The following is an 18,576-nucleotide window of genomic DNA, read 5'->3' on the forward strand; positions in this document are numbered from 1 at the left end:
GAATCTCTGTAAAAATTCTACTTTGAGTGCAGCATTTGTTTCAAAATGGTCAATACCATATTGGTTAAACCAACTCACGGCTTTGCCTTCCAATGTTGCTGCAACTTTATGTCATCACCATACGTAGTCTGAAATCCACTAGCTTGCTACTTGGTCTTAAATTGATCCATATGACAATCACTTGCCCTATCCCTCAATTTGGTTTCTTTGACCTTAGGGTTAGGCAGTGGTTGAGCCATTGGGATAGGCTGAGGTACTTTGCTAGGTCTTTACCTTCTTGTAGATACATGTAGTGGGTCAACGTGGAGTCTTCTTCTACTTCTTGCAGATCTTGCTATCAAGAGTAAAGATCCCACCAATTGCCTCACCTACCTTCCTTCTAGTGCTCCTGAACTCTCACCATCCGGGTTCATAGGTTGCAATTAAGGGAGAGATGTTTCCTCTGATCCATATATGGATTACTCATAGTTGAAGGGATCAATGTTTCCAGCTTGGGCTTGAACCCTAGTATAAAAAACTTTTGATGCTCTTCGTGGTCTCTTTGACATGCATCATCTCCCACTGAATCAAAAAACTGATTCACACAATGCTAACACAAAAATACATGACGTACAGCAAACAATAAACATAGCGGGATCGTCAAATGTATTGTGGTCCTTCAACACATAGAGAACTCACTCTGAATAAACTTGTACATCATGAAATACACAAAGAACACCTCACTCATGAGAAGAGACTACACACAGACAACATTCAGAGTAAATAGAACATAGCACAAGTAGCTCGATCATGGTAGAAAACCTAACAAAAATTTGATTCATGAAGAAGTTACATCATCCCAGAACACACATCCTAGAACACAACTACATTACTCACTACTATTGCCCTCATAAGGCACAATCTCATCCCTTGAAGTAACTAGGACCAAACAATTGTAACTACTCAAAATAAGTTCTTGGAAAAACATCAGACACTCAACATATCCGATACAGTAGTTCCAACTTAGCAGACAATGCCCAGTTAACAAAAAGATGGTGGCTATGGAGTTTATAGCTTTTTACCGTGATCGAGGAGTGATTCTCGGTGGTCGAGAGGCTTATTGCTTTGTCGCAAGAGAGTTGTGATAAGAGCTACATAAATAATTTTGTTACAAAGTTGATGGAGAGAAAATCCAAACCATTGTGAAAGAAGAAGAGAAATAGTAGAGAATAGAGAGGGATGGCTTCATTTTCTTGCATACAACTAAAAGAGATGGTGTTGGAGAAGTTACCCTACCTCTGTATAATAAGTATGTATAATGTTACTGCATTATACATAGAGATGGTGATGGAGAAGTTACCCTACCTCTGTATAATAAGTATGTATAATGTTACTGCATTTGTATGTTCTCGTGTGTCTTTTGTATATAAAAATGCTCTTCTTATTGATCCTTTGGCAAAGCAAGTGCAATCCAAGAAAAAAGATTTGGCCTAAAAGATAACTAGCTTTGTAGAAATTCATTCCATTTCTCTAAAAATATGCCACAATTTACTTATTCTTTGTTTTGGTCAACTCTCATCTCCTAGACATCCAATTGAAATCATAGTTTAGTTTAAAAAAAGAGAATATCAAAGACTAATAGAACTATAGAAAGACTAGACTTTACCACCCCGTCATGACATAGTAATGGTACTCATTGTACCATCTGACATATCCATGATATCACTTTTTATAAAAACAAATCTCTTAAAAACTCGCTTTAATCCCATTTCTTAGCGATGAGTTCGTTCTACACTTAGGTGATAAATAAAAAATTAATATTTTTTAGGTTAAATGACATTAAAAAGCACACTGCTTTTTGAAAAACTCAAAATGTCCAAAAAATGAAAAAAAACTTGAAAAGTAAATAATAATAATAATAATAAAATTGAATGATGGCTTCTTTGGTCTACCCGAACTCAAAAACAACTATATTTTTCAACGAAAGACATCCAAAAGCATGAGAATCACCAAAAAAGAGGATTCTTATAGATTTGAATGATAGCTTCCTTGAACCTAGCTACTATAAAGGATCTAACCTTGCTTTCGTAAAAAAGAACCAAAAGGCACAGAAAACAAAAAAAAATAAAAATTAAACTAAGTATTTTCATAACTAAACAACATTAGAAACAACTTTGCTTTCCACATTTAAACATTATAGCATTGCAATCATGCATGGTAAATCAAAATGTAAAAATAATCACATACAATTGAAAAAATATTTTATCTTATTTTCAAAAGAATCTTGTAAATCAGGGATCTTACCTTCTCCCACACTTGAATATAAAAATATAAAATAGCTAATTTTGAAACCTTCAATAAATGTAAGCTATATTTACTATTTCCTAAAATATTCAATTGAAGAGATATTGATCACGCATATAGAATATTGCTTGAGCATTAGGGAATCCAAAAGGTACCAAAGATTCTTTACTTGCTCCTTGATCTTCAATTGCTCCATGAGCATAAATATTTGATTGATTTTCTCTATCTCAAACATTATAAGCTCTATTGACTTTAGATCCACCTTGAGGTTATTGATTTTCTACTGGACATACCAATTATTATTGAGTCGTTCATTTCTAAAAAATATTGGACTCGAGTCTAAAATTCTCTTAGTCTCTAGTCCAGATAAGAGTTTTGTTATGTCATATTATGTTTAAGTTGAGCATTGCTAAAGTTTATATTTGGATTAGTGTATGTAGTTTCAATATCATGTCATCTTGGAGTTCATAATTTTAGACATCATTAACACTAGTATTGCAAAAAAGTAGCCAATTTTGTGGCTTATAAAGACTTTTGTAAAAAAGTTCTCCAACACTGTATAAGTTGTCAAAGAGAAAATACTTTTACAAAATTACGTCCAACACTCTTGATATGAGTTGATAAAAAACAGTACGAAGCTAAAGAAAGGTCTAAACATATTTTTCCATAGCAACCTTCTATAACTAATTTGTGGAGGTGGACAATAATTATCTATTCTCTTTTGAAATTAAATCAACTCATTGTCAAGCAAACCCAAACTTCTTTGGAAAATCCCTGAATTAGTATGTGATAAATACACAGCGTTGTTTACATGTATTCAAAGACTGTCAATATTCTATACTCCTCCAACTTAAGTAATGAAGTATAGTTCTATATATAATCTGCTAATTTTGTAAAGGTAAAATTTTTATTTTTGAGATTATTATGTAAATTATATAGTTGAAAACTTGTTTCATACCTTAAAACCATTCGTAAAAAGTTTTATGAAGTTTTCATGAAAGTTATATCTCATTTACTCGACTTCTACTCTGAGTCATTTTGGTGGCTTCAGCTAGTTATGAAGTCTTATGTTAAACAGACAATCTCGAAGCACATGATCATGCTAAAAATAATCAAAACAAAGATACCTTCATAAGTAATATAGCTTCTCAAATGTGAAAATTTGAAGGTTAAAATTTATCCTAGAGCCGATATCTCTTAAATTCATGATTGGAACGATCTCTTATTTTCTTTCATTACCATTTGACATTCAGTTTGATGAGCTTAGTTTGATGAGCTTACCAACATCAAAAACATCTCCAAACCTTATAAGTTTCAAGCTCTCGATTCTAGTTTAGGTTTCAATGGATTATATTTGACACAAAATACACTATCTTAACCATTTGAGTCATTTTACTAGGATGTTCTTGACAAGGAAGGTCAAGTCTTTGATTCCCTAAGTGCAATCAAAAAATTTATTTTTGCGATCGAAATGATATATCATATTTTGATAGATCTTCTTTATTGGAGCCTTAAGATAAACCCAAGTCGTTATTCCTAGATTGACATTATCTCATCACGATGATCCTTTCACCAACGCTTACTCATCTTCTAAAATTTGAACTTATGCTAATGGCTTTAATATTGACTGACAAATGAACCAAATTGAAGTGATCATCCATACGTTGAATCCAATCATTGAGAACCTTCCTCACATCTTTGCCTTCATCACAATTCAAAACCGTAGCTAAAGCTTTCTTAAGAATAATATCAATGTCACAATCATTGATAGTGAGCTAAGGTGCTATTCATACATTACCATTAGTAACCACTTCATTTTCTTTGAGAAACATGATTATTACTGCATCATGTCAAGTTCCAAAGCCCATATTCAATAATTTAGTTGAAGCTTAGTCTTTCAATAGCTTTGATTGAATTATTAAACAAGTATATTACAATAATGGTTGGATTAATTGCTTTGATAACTTTTGAATGGATTGATTGCAATGGCATTCACACACATACATACATACACACACACACACACATATATATATATATACATATATATATATATATATATATACATATATATATATATATATATGTGTGTGTGTGTGTGTGCACGCTTTTTTTGCGTTCTATTGTTAGAATGCTAAAGTAAAGCTTCACCTTACATAATTCTAAGTCTAATACATTCGACTATTACACATACACACTCGTATAAATTAGTTCTTTTTATTTCCCCTATCATTTCACGTCACATGGCTTGACTTTTCTTGCATTCCAGTCAATGTTTGAAAAAGTCTCTTGTATTAAGAAATTGTTGGTCAAGCTTCCTCCTCGTAAACAAACCAAAAATAATGACAAAAATTTTTAAAATTTGCAAGATTTTTGAACTACTTTCTCAAAAATCTCACCAGTTTTTTCTTCCATTTATCATGATTTGCAACTTACTAGTCTCGATTTTCAACCGGCACAAGACTCAACTAAGGTAATTCTTTCTCGAACACTGATACCAGTTAAACTCAACCTAATGATTTTATCACCATCTTATCGTTTTAGAAAGCCGTCGCGACCCTTTCACTTGTTTTCTTTGTAAAAGAGTGCTTTCAATTAAGGACCTCATATATTTATTTCATTACATAATTTTATCATTTTATATTCTTGTAGACCTACCTTTTCTTATGCACTCAATTAGATATTCTTTAATAGTTTTAGTTTATCAATGAGTCCTTTTATTTTGTTTTTTTTATTTTACAATGCTAATATACGTATAGATTAAGACATAACAAAAATGGCATGTGACCGTAAGCATTAATTGTAACATACTCTCCTTAAATCTCTTTCCCTCTTAACTTTAGCAACCTTTGTGACTAGTGAGTGCGTCACCTTGTTATTTCACCTTTCATTTCATAACTTAATATGACTTGAGACCTCTCTTACATTCTATTAATTTAGTATGCCAAAGTGAAGCTTCACCTCGTTTTTGGGTCTGTGGAGGAGGTTTGTCTCCGTGTTAAAAAAAAGTGTCTCCCTGAAATTGTGCCACTTAAACTTTCAATGATGCTAGATAGATGAAAAGGAAAAGGAATAATTCAACCTAAAATTTGATAAATAAAATGTAAAAACATGAAAATTAGCTCAAATTTCTAAAGAGTTTCTCTTACAAAAAGCATAAAAAGGAATTTTGTATGGTTAGAAAACTATTTTGCGCAAACATCACAACGTAGCAGTGTGTATAAATATGTGAAAAGAAATATTTCTATCTAAAGCCCTAGTGAGCAAGAATGAAAATTAGTTCAAATGTATAGAAAAAAAAAGCATAGAAAGGAACCTTGTATGCATAGAAACTTATTTCTCGCTAACACTAGAGTGTACAAGTGTGTAAGTGGACGTGTGAAGAAAAATTTTCAACTAAAAACTAATAAAGATGGTGTGAAAATATAAAAATTACCTCAAAAAATTGAAAGTGCCACTTTCGCAAAGCATAGAAAGGATTATTGTATTGTTAGGAAAAAAAATTTCACAAATGTCGGATTGTGGGAGTGTAGAAGCGTGTATGTGTGATACATATGTACACACACATGACACAACTAAGCATCTTTAAAGAAAAAAAAATGTTTCATGCAACATTAAATAACGAGGAAAGAGAGAACGATAAGAGCTATTAGGGTAAAGGGGCCAATAACGGACCAATGTCCAATACAAGGACAACATTGAATCAATGGCAAAAATAATCAAGATATATGAAAATTATGATGGGCTAGGCATATGGAGTGAGGAGAGTTTTCTATGGGCTATATTTTCACATCAAGTTCATTTAAAACTGTTAATCCTAGCATGAAGTCAGATCAGTCCAATTTGAATGTCCCTCTATTGGCTCCACTTCTTAATTGGCCTTATATTGGCCCCTTTACCCTAAAACTCGATGTAATCACACCTATAAATTTTGAAATTTTATGTATATATTGCGTATTTGAAGGTGAAAAAAACTACAAAACATAGACGTTTAATTTAGTGGAAAACTCTCAAATATAGGCAACATACCTGGAAGGCTGAAAACTTAAAGGGGGACTCTGGTTGGAAGATTCCATCTTGCAACCAACGATCCGGATTGTAAGCCAACGCATCTACACCCCATAGAAACTCCATTCGACCCGTCGAGTACGGGATGTAGGCGATTCGATCTTCTCGCTTCACACGAGTGCCGTCTGGAAGAACGTCATCACCCGCAACAAGCTTTGCATCCTGTGTTCCATCATGAGAGCCTAAAAGCCCTTACAAGACACACAAGAAGTTTTGGAGAAATTCTCACAATAATTCCCACATTGTGACTTACCTCGACATGATGAGCTTCTGTGAGGGAGGCACAGCATACCTAGCTAGGTACGATTGGGGGTAGGGCCGCGCCGGCCCGGTGGGGGGGGCCGGTGGTCCCCTGCCCCCAATCGTACCTAGCTAGGTATGCGGTGCCTCTCGAGCAGTAGCTCATGATGTTATTCATTGTATGAAAAACATTGGAAAAGACTCCGTTTTCCTACATGAGAAAATTTCCAAATCTTCTTGTGACAATGATGAATCCAAACAACAACATTACTTCACAGGATGAAGACTGAGGAAGTAATGTACTCTTGGAATTGCAGGGTAAAGTCGCAGCGTTTCCGTCAATGCAGCATGCAAATAGTGCATTTTGCCAAGTGTCTCGTATGATATTTTCTTCACAACCTCCTCAAAGCTGTAATTGTGAGTCCTTTCTTGCAAGCCTAAAACCTCCACCGTCTCTTCAAATACCCTGTCCGCAACATGTGGGTGGTTGCACACACAATAAATAACCAAGACAAAGTGATAGCTGACGTTTCTCGCCCTGCAACCACAAAATTTAAGACAGCATCCCGTAGTTGCTTATCACTGAATGCCCCAGGTTGCCCTTTGTTATACGCCATGAATCGTGACAAGAGGTCTGCTCTCTCCTGTGGCACAATCAGAGAATTAGACCTAATAACTTGGAAAGAGAGAAATAAAAACCAGACAATCAGAGATTTGGTAGCTTCCTTAACCATAGCTTCACCTCATCTTTTGCTTCCAACTCCGCTCTCCTCTTTCGAATGATGTTGATCATGAAGGAGTTTAAAACTTCCACTTCCTGCTTCAAGACTCTTTCATCACCAATTTTGAGAGCCTTTTTGAGTTCCCACAATGGATTGAAGAGACGATTAGTAGTAATTTCATTCACAATGTCAGAAGCTCTTCCAAAGGGTACATCTGGAAGAGCTGGGGAGAGGCTGCCAATTTGGACTCCAAACCCGGATCGAGTTCAATGTCATTCGCAAAAGGAGGTCCTGCAGGTATATATCAAACCAAACAATTCAGGCAATATCCCTAACTTATGTCTCTTCCTGCCTCTAATGAGTATGCTCAAGACATTTCTCGGACTTATTTCATTGGTCACATTCTTGGTTTGATGTGACCGTCTTTGCATACAACTCGTACGACCAATGTCCCTTCGTAGTTCAAACTTTGCATCCTTACAGCCTCACTATGTTGCAAGGATTTTTGATAGAAAAGTACCGCAACACACAGTGTAGACTTCTTACTAATATCTAAGACTCTGCACAAGATTCATTCTCTAGACTACAAATCTAGCATGTGTCGTGCAGATGCCCAATTGGTGATTTTTTGAGCAACCTGATCATAGCCAATGCCCACTACTATGCTTCTGTTGTGCATGTGTAAAGCGCTAGCAATGTCCTCTATTGAAGCATTTCATGTGTGCACACGTCTATGCGTGCGTGTGCGTGTGCGTGTGCGTGCAAATGCACATCTGCCCTCTTGAAGAAGCCCTTTATGGCTTGTGAAAACTGCAAATTTCAGTTTTCTGTGAATGGTGCAAACCACAAGCCTTGTCTATGTTCATGTGCGTGCGCACTCGTGTGTGTGTGTGTGTGTGTGTGTGTGTGTGTGTGAATCTACATGCTTGTGCTGTGAAGAATGAGGTACAAGACCGTTACTTGCAAATCAACAATTTCCTGTGAGGATGCTGCAGTGTTGAGAATCTGCATGAGGAGGAGCGCATCCTCTCTAAAGGCATTTGTGCTGAAATCCCGCAGCTGTCTGTTTGAAAACTCGAGACTGGCCACCTTACGATGCTTCTTCCATGTCTCTCCATCTGAGGTAAAGATGCCATCCCCAAGAAAATCATACATTGCACGGTGCGCGTGCTCTCCCTGCCATGATCACCAGCTTTCAACAACAAAGATAAATTTCGAGAGAGAAAAAGATGGAGACCTCCGGAACCACAGGATACCAAAAGAAAGATGCATGCAGAGGCGGAAAGGAGGAGAAAGAAGAAAGTAGGGGACTAGAGGCACAGAAAATGGAAGAGAAAGAAGAGAGGAGACAGGTGCACCTTGGGATAGTTGGTGAAGTTGCCCTTGAGGATGTGCTCCACATTGCGAGGATCCACAGTTCAAGAACATGGTGGTGGAGATAAGGGAGAGCTTGACGGTACGGTGGCGATCGCTGAAGAAGGAGAGAAGCCAGTCATGCAGACGATGGAAGTTGAGAAATGTTTCCAGTTGGGCGCCTACAAGAGGCCAGGTCTTGGGATCGGGGCTATGACACTGCCCAAATCTATGCAGGCCGACCCATATCACCACCAGGCTCGCTACCACAGCCGCTGCTACCACCCAAGTCATCCTCGCTCTTTGGAGGTAGAATCACAGACGTAGGTTGGCTGCGTCTCAGTGGGTAACTGTGGGTATTTACTCGTTCTAGCGGCAAGGACCGTGCCTCAAGCACCCCTCGCTTTACATGTGAGCTTCAAATACGAGTAACGATTACTAACGAAGGTCCTCCCAAGCCGGCCTCAGTAAAATGGGCCATTGATCCCTTCCCGCCCATGCCCATGTGAGAAGGCCAAGCCACCTATCAAGGGCCGATGCGAGAGCCTTCTAAGCGGACAAGAGCACGAATATTAGCCGTTGCGAATATTTACTTGGTGAGCCCAAGGTTCTTTTTGCAGTATCTGAACGCAGTAGCCACCACATGGTAGTAGATTAAGGTTTCTTAAAAGAAAACATCACTCTAATGAAAAGCTCTAAAAAAAACTCCACGCGAAAAGCTGCCAAGTGAATTAAATAAAAAACCGCTCTCCATTGCTCTCGTACAGATTCATTTCGCTCTTCTCCACAAGTAGTTCACAGGTTCACCAGAAGCAGCTCGGAGCTTCGAATCGGCCTTCTTTTGCAGTGAAGCCTACTTGCGCCTTCCCCACGTAGCGATCATAATAGCTTTGTGTACAACAAGACCCAGTGGCGAGTTAAACAGTATGTCCAGCTTCAACTACCTTACTCAGCTCTTTTCTGCAGGCGCAACTAGTTATGGACAGCATTATGCCGCTCCAACTATATAATCTCAGGCAGATTCGACAACCCTGTGCCCTCGGCCATCCTTCAATGTGCATGGAAATGATATGCAGCAGGTCCCATGCCTAATTCTCAAGATTCACACCAATTCTTTTCCGCACAGTTTGCATGTGTAGCAATAAGCCGAGCAGAAACGGAAAGGAGTACCAAATACCTTTCAAACCCTGGTTATATTTCGTAGATCATCATGCTGGAGGGTACTTCGGGTGCTTGCTGACGTGATGAGCATTCTCAAAGATCAGATATTTCATGCGATCAACCAATGGCAGAGGTCTATTCTAGTGCTATTGAAATAGAAGATAATCAGATTTCAATTGATGATTAGTTGGCCGAATCTGGAGTTGAACCATCGAAACTCATTGCCTTCACACGCCCGTTCAACACATTTTTCTGTTGATGCTATCACGGTGTTGGCGATGCAGCTGGAAGAGACCAAAGAAGTGGAAAGAATAAACGTCGAACTGGACATGAGGGCAAAAAAGCTTAGCAGGATCGATCACACGGAAGCTTACGATGGTTATCATCAAGTAATTAAGCTAGTGGCTTCAGTGCGAGCTGCTTGCGTTTTTAGTAGAGAGTGTGAGGGGATTAGTGGCAGACAGCTCAATGTCGAGGGAAAGGCATTGGGGAATATTGTCACTGTTGCAAGTCATGGTCTCATGATGAGTTGTTGACTTCAGTCGCACTCCTCGTCCAACTCTGTTGATAGCCTATCTGAAAATTTGATGAGGAAAGCATTTCAGAATGATCTGCAGACAAACGAAAACATCTCTCATGCCCAATTCAACGCAGAATATGGTGTCCGTGGGAGTTGGTTAATGTGTAGCTCCAAGGAGATGCAGCAGCATTACAGTGGAAGTCACTCAAGTAGTCAATCATGCAGGTGCCTACGCTGTAGACTAGGACCAAAAGAATAGTAAAAGATCAGAGGTGGAAGCTAATTCTTTTTTCCACACAAAGAGCTTTGATGCTGGAGAAGCAAAAGAACAAGGAATGTAGAGGAGTAATGGCATTTCTGGAGACAGGCATACCAATATGTCAACACCTATTAGCCTCCAACAATAGTTCACTGTTGGCCATTCAACATCTGGGTGGGATAGTAGAAATTTTACAAACAATATGGTCAATATTGCGGCCTGTAAAGAGATTCTCTTTCTAAACCGCGTGCAAGCAGCAGTCAATGTGGCCGCAATCGAGATTAGCAACAATAGTATAATGCAGCGTTGCTATTCAACAGATGCATACGAAGCAGGGAATACTCGTGGTGTGGATTTGAACGCATAGCAGTTACTGTTTCAAAGCTCCCTTCTTTCCAATAATGATGATTTGGTGGCAGATCCTATGAGCAAAGGTCCATGGCACCTCTGTATGACGTGCACAACATACTTTGCACTTTTAGTGTGACGTTTCATTGCAAGACGATATGTTTAACTATTCACATTGCTTTTTTTGTAGCTTGACTCACTTATCGGCCTGTAGATTGGACAATCAAAAAGGACTACAAGATTGCAAGTCAAAAAAGCAACTCATTTATTGTTGAAATTCATTCATGCTTTATCTATTTGCTTGCTTTAGAATTTTCTGCATTACTTCCTTTGCTTTGGTTTATTTGGATCTCGTTTTCAGAACTATACGCTCAATGTCGATCAACATATGCACATGAGTTACACATGCAATTTTTTGCATATGGTTGCTTGCTAAATGTATGTGATGTATTATAGTAGTGAATACACAAGTAGTAAATGCATGTGGTGTATCACAGTAGTGAATCCACCTTGTGCATCTTTACTTTAGCTCTAAATAATTTACATCATACTAGGTGTCTAAGTAATTGATGCCATACGTCTATATATGTCCTCGTTTCTCCCGTACTAGGTGTCGGTATGAAGTTCTCAAGACCTAGAAGATTACACTCCAAGCATCAATAAGCTAAAGAGTAAATTGCAGCCAACTTGAAACTAGCTTACCGTCCATATGCTAGGTCGTGGTTTGAAACCAGTGCATTGTATAAAGATTGGATCATGCAATGTGACATCTTCGCATAATCTAGAAATATGTCTCTGCTGCGTGATGACATACCTCACATATATACGATAAACAAGGTCGACATATAAAGGAAATAGACACTCTTGTTGCCCTCACTTTTGTATTGTTGTTGGCCACTTTGTCATCCGAGCGGCATCAACAAGGCTTAGCAGCATTCGATTTATACTCCATATCAGTTCAAGATACCAACCACGAATCAACAGTATACTCTCTCTATTCATGAGACCGATGAGTGATATTTGGACATAAAAGAGGCACAGACGAGCTATCCATGTTAACCCAAACGACTTTTGACCTTATAGCAAGACATAATGTTAATGTAACAAGCAGTAAATTGGCAGAGCTATTCAACAACAAATGTGTTCTCTTGCTCAGTGATCTTGCCCAACTACCCCCAGTTTGTAGTCAGGCACAGGAGCTTTCTAACACATGCCATATCACAAGCTCCGTCCACTGGCTACAAGCAACTTTGTACGAGATGTCATGCTCTATAGGACATGCAACGGACACTAAATTGCTTCAGTTCTTCACCATTTTTCGTGAAAGAAAACCATTCGTAGATAAAATCAATTGTACCCTGGCTGCATGTATTATAGATGAAGCGCATGTGCATGACTACATCAATAACTCTACTTACAAAAAGGCGCCCTCTACAAACAATCACAGACGTAGGTTGGCTGCGTCTCAGTGGGTAACTGTGGGTATTTACTCGTTCTAGCGGCAACGACCGTGCATCAAGGACCCCTCGCTTTTCATGTGAGCTTCAAATACGAGTAACGATTACTAACGAAGGTCCTCCCAAGCCGGCCTCAGTAAAATGGGCCATTGATCCTTTCCCCACCCATGCCCATGTGAGAAGGCCAAGCCACCTATCGAGGGACGATGGGAGAGCCTTCTAAGCGGACAAGAGCACGAATATTAGCCGTTGCGAATATTTACTTGGTGAGACCAAGGTTCTTTTTGCAGTATCTGAACGCAGTAGCCACCACGTGGTAGTAGATTTAGGTTTCTTAAAAAAAAACATCACTCTAATGAAAAGCTCTAAAAAAAACTCCACGCGAAAAGCTGCCAAGTGAATTAAATAAAAAACCGCTCTCCATTGCTCTGGTACAGAAGCATTTTGCTCTTCTCCACAAGTAGTTCACAGGTTCACCAGAAGCAGCTCGGAGCTTCGAATCGGCCTTCTTTTGCAGTGAAGCCTACTTGCCCCTTCCCCAAGTAGCGATCATCTTAGCTTTGTGTGCAACCAGACCCAGTGGCAAGTTGAACAGTATGTCCAGCTTCAACTACCTTACTCAGCTCTTTTCTGCAGGCGCAACTAGTTATGGACAGCATTATGCAGCTCCAACTATATAATCTCAGGCAGATTCGACAACCCTGTGCCCTCGGCCATCCTTCAATGTGCATGGAAATGATATGCAGCAGGTCCCATGCCTAATTCTCAAGATTCACACCAATTCTTTTCCGCAATGTTTGCCTGTGTAGCAATAAGCCGAGCAGAAACGGAAAGGAGTACCAAATACCTTTCAAACCCTGGTTATATTTCGTAGATCATCAAGCTGGAGGGTACTTCGGATGCTTGCTGACGTGATGAGCATTCTCAAAGATCAGATATTTCATGCGATCAACCAATGGCAGAGGTCTATTCTAGTGCTATTGAAACAGAAGATAATCATATTTCAATTGATGATTAGTTGGCCGAATCTGGAGTTGAACCATCGAAACTCATTGCCTTCACACGCCCGTTCAACACATTTTTCTGTTGATGCTATCAGGGTGTTGGCGATGCAGCTGGAAGAGACCAAAGAAGTTGAAAGAATAAACGTCGAAGCGGACATGAGGGCAGAAAAGCTTAGCAGGATCGATCACACGGAAGCTTACGATGGTTATCATCAAGTAATTAAGCTAGTGGCTTCAGTGCTAGCTGCTTGCGTTTTTAGTAGAGAGTGTGAGGGGATTAGTGGCAGACAGCTCAATGTCGAGGGAAAGGCATTGAGGAATATTGTCACTGTTGCAAGTCATGTTGTGATGAGTTGTTGACTTCAGTCGCACTCCTCGTCCAACTCTGTTGATAGCCTATCTGAAAATTTGATGAGGAAAGCATTTCAGAATGATCTGCAGACAAACGAAAACATCTCTCATGCCCAATTCAACGCAGAATATGGTGTCCGTGGGAGTTGGTTAATGTGTAGCTCCAAGGAGATGCAGCACCATTACAGTGGAATTCACTCAAGTAGTCAATCATGCAGGTGCCTACGCTGTAGACTAGGACCAAAAGAATAGTCAAAGAGCAGAGACGGAAGCTAATTCTTTTTTCTACACAAAGAGCTTTGATGCTGGAGAAGCAAAAGAACAAGGAATGTAGAGGAGTAATGGCATTTCTGGAGACAGGCATACCAATATGTCAACACCTATTAGCCTCCAACAATAGTTCACTATTGGCCATTCAACATCTGGGTGGGATAGTAGAAATTTTACAAACAATATGGTCAATATTGCGGCCTGTAAAGAGATTCTCTTTCTAAACTGCGTGCAGGCAGCAGTCAATGTGGCCGCAATCGAGATTAGCAGCAATAGTATAATGCAGCATTGCTATTCAACAAATGCATACGAAGCAGGGAATGCTCGTGGTGTGGATTGGAACGCATAGCAGTTACTGCTTCAAAGCTCCCTTCTTGCCAATAATGATGATTTGGTGGCAGATTCTATGAGCAAAGGTCAGTGTACACAGCAACTATCGGATCAAGTTCGGATGGTTGCAAATGTAGACATCAATTTGGTATCGATACATAGCACAAGTTAGCCAGCAAGGAAGCAAGAAGACATAATTGATGATCAAAGCAGCTTACAACTCAGAGAGAGAGAGAGAGAGGGAGAGAGAGAAAAAGAGAGAGAGAGAGAGAGAGAGAGAGAGAGAGAGAGAGAGAGAGAGAGAGAGAAGCTAATATTGATTATAGGATATAGAGTATAAAGTTACATCTGCATGTTTTGTGTATGGCAGGGAGGACATATAGTCACAACACTGCATGTTCCAATTGCACAAGCACGACTCCAGCTCAACAACATTGCAAGGTTCGTTATCTGCATCCAATTTTTCATGCGCCTGCGTTTGCTTGGCGCAACACATAAACGCTATGGGGCACGGCACGGCTTTTGTTTCTTATAATTTTTTGGAGAGACCACAGTGCCAGCTCTCCATTATACTTTTGTATGGCACCTCTGTATGACGTGCACAACATACTTTGCACTTTTAGTGTGACGTTTCATTGCAAGACGATATGTTTAACTATTCACATTGCTTTTTTTGTAGCTTGACTCACTTATCGGCCTGTAGATTGGACAATCAAAAAGGAGTACAAGATTGCAAGTCAATAAAGCACCTCATTTATTGTTGCAATTCATTCATGCTTTATCTATTTGCTTGCTTTAGAATTTTCCGCATTACTTCCTTTGCTTTGGTTTATTTGGATCTCATTTTCAGAACTATACAATCAATGGCGATCAACATATGCACATAAGTTACACATGCAACTTTTTGCATATGGTTGCTTGCTAAATGTATGTGATGTATTATAGTAGTGAATACACAAGTAGTAAATGCATGTGGTGTATCACAGTAGTGAATCCACCTTGTGCATCTTTACTTTAGCTCTAAATAATTTACATCGTACTAGGTGTCTAAGTAATTGATGCCATACGTCTATATATGTCCTCGTTTCTCCCATACTAGGTGTCAGTATGAAGTTCTCAAGACCTAGAAGATTACACTCCAAGCATCAATAAGCTAAAGATTAATCTGCAGCCAACTTGAAACTAGCTTACCGTCCATATGCTAGGTCGTGGTTTGAAACCAGTGCATTGTATAAAGATTGGATCATGCAATGTGACATCTTCGCATAATCTAGAAATATGTCTCTGCTGCGTGATGACATACCTCACATATATACGGTAAACAAGGTCGACATATAAAGGAAATAGACACTCTTGTTGCCCTCACTTTTGTATTATTGTTGGCCACTTTGTCATCCGAGCGGCATCAACAAGGCTTAGCAGCATTCGATTTATACTCCATATAAGTTCAAGATACCAACCACGAATCAACAATATACTCTCTCTATTCATGAGACCGATGAGTGATATTTCTACATAAAAGAGGCACAGACGAGCTATCCATGTTAACCCAAACGACTTTTGACCTTATAGCAAGACATAATGTTAATGTAACAAGCAGTAAATTGGCAGATCTATTCAACAACAAATGTGTTCTCTTGCTCAGTGATCTTGCCCAACTACCCCCAGTTTGTAGTCAGGCACAGGAGCTTTCTAACACATGCCATATCACAAGCTCCGTCCACTGGCTACAAGCAACTTTGTACGAGATGTCATGCTCTATAGGACATGCAACGGACACTAAATTGCTTCAGTTCTTCACCATTTTTCGTGAAAGAAAACCATTCGTAGATAAAATCAATTGTACCCTGGCTGCATGTATTATAGATGAAGCGCATGTGCATGACTACATCAATAACTCTACTTACAAAAAGGCGCCCTCTACAAACAATCACAGACGTAGGTTGGCTGCGTCTCAGTGGGTAACTGTGGGTATTTACTCGTTCTAGCGGCAACGACCGTGCATCAAGGACCCCTCGCTTTTCATGTGAGCTTCAAATACGAGTAACGATTACTAACGAAGGTCCTCCCAAGCCGGCCTCAGTAAAATGGGCCATTGATCCTTTCCCCACCCATGCCCATGTGAGAAGGCCAAGCCACCTATCGAGGGACGATGGGAGAGCCTTCTAAGCGGACAAGAGCACGAATATTAGCCGTTGCGAATATTTACTTGGTGAGACCAAGGTTCTTTTTGCAGTATCTGAACGCAGTAGCCACCACGTGGTAGTAGATTTAGGTTTCTTAAAAAAAAACATCACTCTAATGAAAAGCTCTAAAAAAAACTCCACGCGAAAAGCTGCCAAGTGAATTAAATAAAAAACCGCTCTCCATTGCTCTGGTACAGAAGCATTTTGCTCTTCTCCACAAGTAGTTCACAGGTTCACCAGAAGCAGCTCGGAGCTTCGAATCGGCCTTCTTTTGCAGTGAAGCCTACTTGCCCCTTCCCCAAGTAGCGATCATCTTAGCTTTGTGTGCAACCAGACCCAGTGGCAAGTTGAACAGTATGTCCAGCTTCAACTACCTTACTCAGCTCTTTTCTGCAGGCGCAACTAGTTATGGACAGCATTATGCAGCTCCAACTATATAATCTCAGGCAGATTCGACAACCCTGTGCCCTCGGCCATCCTTCAATGTGCATGGAAATGATATGCAGCAGGTCCCATGCCTAATTCTCAAGATTCACACCAATTCTTTTCCGCAATGTTTGCCTGTGTAGCAATAAGCCGAGCAGAAACGGAAAGGAGTACCAAATACCTTTCAAACCCTGGTTATATTTCGTAGATCATCAAGCTGGAGGGTACTTCGGATGCTTGCTGACGTGATGAGCATTCTCAAAGATCAGATATTTCATGCGATCAACCAATGGCAGAGGTCTATTCTAGTGCTATTGAAACAGAAGATAATCATATTTCAATTGATGATTAGTTGGCCGAATCTGGAGTTGAACCATCGAAACTCATTGCCTTCACACGCCCGTTCAACACATTTTTCTGTTGATGCTATCAGGGTGTTGGCGATGCAGCTGGAAGAGACCAAAGAAGTTGAAAGAATAAACGTCGAAGCGGACATGAGGGCAGAAAAGCTTAGCAGGATCGATCACACGGAAGCTTACGATGGTTATCATCAAGTAATTAAGCTAGTGGCTTCAGTGCTAGCTGCTTGCGTTTTTAGTAGAGAGTGTGAGGGGATTAGTGGCAGACAGCTCAATGTCGAGGGAAAGGCATTGAGGAATATTGTCACTGTTGCAAGTCATGTTGTGATGAGTTGTTGACTTCAGTCGCACTCCTCGTCCAACTCTGTTGATAGCCTATCTGAAAATTTGATGAGGAAAGCATTTCAGAATGATCTGCAGACAAACGAAAACATCTCTCATGCCCAATTCAACGCAGAATATGGTGTCCGTGGGAGTTGGTTAATGTGTAGCTCCAAGGAGATGCAGCACCATTACAGTGGAATTCACTCAAGTAGTCAATCATGCAGGTGCCTACGCTGTAGACTAGGACCAAAAGAATAGTCAAAGAGCAGAGACGGAAGCTAATTCTTTTTTCTACACAAAGAGCTTTGATGCTGGAGAAGCAAAAGAACAAGGAATGTAGAGGAGTAATGGCATTTCTGGAGACAGGCATACCAATATGTCAACACCTATTAGCCTCCAACAATAGTTCACTATTGGCCATTCAACATCTGGGTGGGATAGTAGAAATTTTACAAACAATATGGTCAATATTGCGGCCTGTAAAGAGATTCTCTTTCTAAACTGCGTGCAGGCAGCAGTCAATGTGGCCGCAATCGAGATTAGCAGCAATAGTATAATGCAGCATTGCTATTCAACAAATGCATACGAAGCAGGGAATGCTCGTGGTGTGGATTGGAACGCATAGCAGTTACTGCTTCAAAGCTCCCTTCTTGCCAATAATGATGATTTGGTGGCAGATTCTATGAGCAAAGGTCAGTGTACACAGCAACTATCGGATCAAGTTCGGATGGTTGCAAATGTAGACATCAATTTGGTATCGATACATAGCACAAGTTAGCCAGCAAGGAAGCAAGAAGACATAATTGATGATCAAAGCAGCTTACAACTCAGAGAGAGAGAGAGAGAGGGAGAGAGAGAAAAAGAGAGAGAGAGAGAGAGAGAGAGAGAGAGAGAGAGAGAGAGAGAGAGAGAGAG

General features: G+C 39.7%; 1 pseudogene across 1 annotated transcript; it reads right to left on the reverse strand.

Annotated features, from left to right (window-relative positions):
* Positions 1 to 233: 233 nt before the first annotated feature.
* Positions 234 to 9,048, reverse strand: LOC147442849 (cytochrome P450 704B1-like; annotated as a pseudogene). The gene is made up of 9 exons (XR_015190213.1): positions 8,672 to 9,048; positions 8,467 to 8,489; positions 8,274 to 8,372; positions 7,334 to 7,604; positions 6,895 to 7,235; positions 6,794 to 6,802; positions 6,605 to 6,643; positions 6,313 to 6,513; positions 234 to 1,130 (listed from the first exon to the last, which is right to left on the reverse strand). The product of XR_015190213.1 is annotated as a cytochrome P450 704B1-like (transcript).
* Positions 9,049 to 18,576: the final 9,528 nt, after the last annotated feature.

This window comes from Adiantum capillus-veneris, chromosome 14 (genome assembly GCF_014529385.1).
Source record: "Adiantum capillus-veneris isolate H3 chromosome 14, ASM1452938v2, whole genome shotgun sequence".
Lineage (NCBI taxonomy): Eukaryota > Viridiplantae > Streptophyta > Polypodiopsida > Polypodiales > Pteridaceae > Adiantum > Adiantum capillus-veneris.